The sequence below is a fragment of the Rattus norvegicus genome, chromosome 20 (assembly GCF_036323735.1).
Source record: "Rattus norvegicus strain BN/NHsdMcwi chromosome 20, GRCr8, whole genome shotgun sequence".
NCBI lineage: Eukaryota > Metazoa > Chordata > Mammalia > Rodentia > Muridae > Rattus > Rattus norvegicus.
Window position 1 is genome coordinate 50,979,880 of NC_086038.1, and position 6,000 is coordinate 50,985,879.

Below are 6,000 nucleotides of genomic sequence, written 5' to 3' on the forward strand. Positions count from 1 at the left end.
GCCAAGATAGAGTATAGGGTTTTAATAAGCAATACCTCAGGAATATCAGTGGAGAGTGTGTTAGCCACATGGAGGTTTGGAAGTGGCCCAGCCATTGAGTTGTTTAATGCATATTAAAACATAAGGCTCTCTGAGTGTGTGTGTCTTTCATTCAGGAACCCAGAACATTGGGATGGGTAGGGAGGAACGCCACCACCACCACCTCCACTGCCACCACCACCTCCTCCACTGAGAGGATGAGTAGAGTTATTTGGCTTCAGCAACAATGGAATATAATTCAGTTCTTAGGAAAAATGAAATTATGAAACTTGCAGGTAAATGTATGGAGCTGAAAATGACCATTCTGAATGACCATTCGTTTGTGAATGTAAGCCTTGCACCTCTTAATACATGTGTTTCATTTGAAATATGATAGGAGTCTGTAAATAAAGGAGCCACGGGAGCATCTTCAAGGGAGGAAAAACAAAATGCCATGGTATAAAGGGATTAAAAAGAAGAATAGAACCGAAAAGTTAAATTGGGAGAAAAGGGAAAGCAAGGTACATAAGGAGTATGGGGATAGATGATAGTACTGAAGGCCATTGAAAAAGCCTTATAGAAACATTTTACTGCACAAGTTTCCTAAAATATATGCAAATACAAATAGCCTTTAAATGGAGTTAATCTATAATTGGGCAATAATGGACTCATGTGACAGGCTATCAAATATAAAGCCCAGGGCCAAGGATGTGGTACCCCTTTTGGATTTGCTGTCAAGTAAAGTTCCATAGACACAAAAGATCTACGGCCAATGGTATTGGTTATCCTCTAGAACTTGGTAGCAAGACCCTGTTGCTAAAGTCACTACACTCTTGAGTTTCAGAGCAGCAAGAAATAAATCTGGTGCTAACCTGAAAACGTCATTGCTACCGTCTAGCTTTCATAGTGCTGGAAGGTGCTGCCCATGTTACTAAAGGAAGACTGTCATCATTCTTACCAGCTGTGAACTCTGAGCTACAATTATGACTTGCATGGCATTGGTTGACAGGCATTGCATAGTGTGAGGAACAAGATATGCCCACTGGTTCCATAATTTCCTTCACGTACAGAAGAAGACAACTCTTTCTGATCAAATTTAAAGCCCACTCCACAAGACAAGGCTCACTCTTGGCACAGTAACTGGGCCAAGAACCTCTGGCTAGACATTTCTTAGGTCCTAGGGGAGAACTTATTACAGTTGTTATATTATGTATAATAATTAAAATCATTATACTATGAATCTAAGCTCCATTGATATGTTGTTATGCTATCAAACTCTCATCAGAGAAACTTCTTTTTGCAATAAATTGTGATTAACATGGAGAATGACAACTGATTAAAGTACAGAGAATAGGAGACTGCAGAATACAGTTTTCTAAATGACTATATTATAGTCCCTTTAGGTATCACCACAGAAGATTGATTTTAAGAGCTAGGGATTATGGATGACTTTGAGGACATCCATAATGGATGTCCAGACATACCAGGGCAGTTTTAAAGATGAACTCATGGGGGTTGTAATAGCAGCACAAGAACTCCACAAGCTCACTCCAGACAAAATCCCACCAGTTGGTAGGTGTGAAGTCTCACCCTCAGCTTAGTAGCTGCTGTCAACTGACAGCTGATGGAAAGGGGAGAATCAGTTGTTTAAGGGTGTGGCCTCAGCAACATTGAGTGTTCTCCAGTAGATGGTCATGCATCCAAGACTTTATGGGCAGCACAAATTGGACTTAATGGGTTGAAAACAAGTGAGTACAAAGGTTGTGTGGGTAGAAAAGTAGGATCATGGAGGTGTTAGGGTAGGAGGGTGAGTATGACCAAAATACTTTACATGGAGTTCTCAAGGAATTAATAAAATGTTTAAATGCCTACTATTTTAGCAATTTTCAATGGCTACTAACTAAATTTCTAGTAACACGGTTACTAACTAACTAACACGGTTACAGAGCTGTACAGTAGACCTTTTGAGTTTTTTCCTTCCTGTATTACAGTGATATATGCCTTTGACCTTCAACTCTCTAGTCCCTCCTTCTCCTAGTCCCTGGTAACCGCCACTCTACTCATACCTTTATGAATTTAACTTTGATAGATTACATATATCAATGATATCATATGCTTTATGTATTTAAAATTATTGTTATCGTTGTTGTTGTTGTTGTGTGTGTGTGTGTGTGTGTGTGTGTATCATGCTAGTGTTCATGTGGAAATCAGTTAATTAGGGAGGGAGCAATGATGTGAAGTTGGGTCTCCCCTTCTGTCTTTGTGTGTGATCTGGGATCTGAACCCGGTCTTTGCCTGTGTAGCATGCACCTTTACTCACTGAGCCACGAAACTGGCCCCCTCTTCAGCATTTTGTATTTTATTTAACACAACATCTTCTAAACCCATCTGCATTGTCACAAATGCTGGAATTTCCTCCTTTGTGAGGTGGAATTCCATTGTGTATATATAACATTCATCAGTTGCTGGTTTGGTTGATTCATATCTTGGTTATTGAGAATAGTGCTGCAGTGAAAACGGAGATTAGATACTTCTCTGATACACGGATTTCATTTCCTTCGAGGTTATACCCAGTAGTAGAATTACAGGTGGTTCTCTTTTAGTTTTCCGAGAATGGCCCGTGTCGTTGCTCACAACAATATTAATTGCCATCCACAAAGTATGGGAATTCTCCTTTTCTTATACCCTTTTTTCACACTTATTATCTTTCTGTAACGCTAGCCATTCTGACATCTGTGAGCTAACACTTCTTTGTGGTTTGGTTTACATTCCTTTGTTGACTAATATTAAATATTTTGTTAAACATTTTTCCAGTGTACCTGGTTGTCACTGCTGTGTTTAGTTGGAGAATTAGCTTTCCAAGTTCTTGGCCTATTTCAAAAATTGAGGTGTTTTTCTTGCTGTTGAGTTGTTTGACTTCCTTATGTATTTTGGATATTAGCAAATCACGTGGTTCACAAACATTCCCTTTCCTTCCAGGTGCTCACTTGTCAGCTTTGAGTGTTTCTTTTGACTTGCAGAAGTGATTCAATCCTATTTATTTAATTTTTTTGGTCTTGTCTCCTGTATTTTTAGGGTCATACTCAAAAGATTATTGCCTTGACCAATGTCAGTAAACTTTTTAATTTATGCTGTCTGTTGTAGAAAATATTTGATCTCAATCTGGTGTTTCTACCGTGCCTTTGATCATTTAGTTCCCAGATAAAAGACACACATGTCCCTTATATTTATAATAAGCCTTTATTAGCACTATGGCTAGGCACATATGAAAATCTATTTTCTGTCAATATTCCTGAGTTATTACTTATGTTTCATTTGGGCTGCTTCTAACTCCAATTCATCAGCCTCATGGCCACATTTTCTTTTTTCCTAATCCATAGGATCTTTTTTCTCTCTATCTTTTTTTCCTCTCTTTCCTTGTGGTCTCCTCTGACCCTAAGCTCAGGAATACCAAGCCCCGCCTATTTCAATTCTTCCCAGCTATAGGCTTTAGGCGTCTTCATTCACCAATCAGAAATAACCTGATGGCAAGGTCACATAGCATCACTTGACTTTATATGTGGACTCTCTCACCTCTGGGGCAACCAGGCCTTGGGGGCTGTCACTTAACATTACAATACACAGCAGCAGACCCAAACTCAACCCTGTCTGCTGTAGTTTTATCATTTCAGGTCTTAAATTTAAGTCTTTAATCAACAGAGATGACTTCATGAGTGGTCTATGGCAATATCTAATTTTATTCTTATGCATGTGAATATCCAACTACTTATTGAAATAAACTCTCCTTTTCCTATGATTTTTTTGGAGAACTTTTGCAGATAATAAATAGACTGATTATAAGGGTTTATTTCTGTGTTCCGTTATTTTATGACAAATTTGAAATAAGTTTAGTGACATTCAGTGATACATTCAAAACAAGTTTAAATAACTAATTAATAAAATTATAGACAAGTATGTAAATATACTGTTTTTATAAAAAGTAAAACAGCATTTTAAATGTAGAAAAGTAATTTTGTAAATATAGGTTTATTATGAAAGTGTTCTTTTAACATATATGACATTTGCACCATTTTATGTTATAACTTGTTAAAGCAAAACACGTTCCCAATCTAAACCTTATGATTGTATGATAGTGTACTAATATCCAAACTCTATAAAAATTTCAAGGAAATAGATATCAAAACCCCAAGTAATCCAATTACAAATTGGATACAATTTAAACAAAATTCTCAATAGAGGTAACTCAAATGGCTGAGAAACACTCAAAGACATGCTCAACTTCTTTTCCATATGGAAATGCAAATCAAAACTACTTTGAGATGTTATCTTGCATATGTCAGAAAGCCAAAAATCAATCAAACAAGTGCTGCTCATGCTGGCAAGAAAGTGGAGCAGGAAAAACAACTCCTCCATTTCTGGTGGGAATTTAAACTACAGAAATCATTGTGGCATTTCCTCAGAAAGACGGGAATCAGTCTTTCTCAAGATCTAGCTATACCACTCTTGGACATATACTCAACATGTGCTTCGTCCTACAACAAGAACACGTGCTCAACTATGTTCAGAGCAGCTTTAGTCCCAGTAGGTAGAAATTGAGAACAACCTATATTCCTCAACAGAAGAATGAATAAAAAATGTGCTACATTTACATGATGAGATATGATTACTCAGCTATTAAAAATGTTATAAAATTTGCAAGCAAATAAATGGAACTAGAGAAAAAAATCATTCTGAGCTCAAACCCAAGAGATAAATATGTTATATTTTCACTGATATCTGGATATTAGGCGTTAATAAGTGATAACTAAACTACAATCTGTAGACTCAAAGAGGTTAGGCACAGAGGAAGAGACTAGGTGGGAACTATCTCAGTGGGAGGCAAAGAAAGAATAGATTTTATAGGTGAACTGAGGCTGGAAATGGGGAAAAATAGGAAGATCTGGTGGGGGAGGGGAGAGGAGTTTGTGTTGAAGGAGGGTATGTAGGGCAGACAGCTAGAATTGAAAGGCTTTTGAGGGGCAGTAGGGAAATAGTGGAATGGAAACTTCCTAAAATATAGGAAATATGTAAATAATGAGGGCGAGTGAACCTTGTCATGGTTATATCTTATCATCAAATAAAGCTCTCAGTACTGAGAGTAACTTTTGGTCAAAGCGGTCCCATAGAAATATCCAAAATATCCAGGCCATTGCCATGACAACAAAGCTTGTTCTCTACAAACTGACAGAATAGCCCCATTGCTGAAGACGAAACCCACACGAGTCATTGAACATGGAGAGGCAGAGCTAGTGCCTACATAAAATCTCTACCCCTATGTTCCCATGGCTTTGGTATGGTAAGGTACTTTGCAGGCTACCAAAAGTGAAACATAGACACCAATCCCCAAACAAACCCTTTGATTTGCAATCTGTTCTGCATGCAAATTATGCTAGAACAATGCTGGTTCAAACCTTGTCAAGTAATGTTGTTTGACTTAAGCCCTGCTCTATCAAAGGGAACCTATAACTGCTTCTTAAGTGATTAAGAACCAGAGGCTAGATAATCCAGAGATTATTTACCCTTTTACTAGTCTGAAAAAGTAGCAATTGCTGAGGCTGATTTGGCCACATAAGGGACACTATGACAAGGTTTCCCGCCTCTGGAACAGAGCCATAGGGTGTGGGACTCCATGAGTGTTGATGGTTGCTGTGGGTACAAGGCTTGTTTGTATAATAGTGTATGTATTTTCATGTTCCTCCTTTGATGAATGTCATCGCTGACAAGGTTAATGGCTCTATGATAATCAGAGACAGCATCAGTCTAGGAGGCAAGGGTGTGTCTATTTCTCAGCAATATTGTAGAATGCTGTGACCTTCAGGACAGTCCTTAAGGCTGTGGGAAAGAACACTGAAAACATGAGTTCAAAAAAATGACTGATTTCTAAACTATGCAAAATATAAGGATGCAATATCAATTATATAATTATATATATTAATTATATAA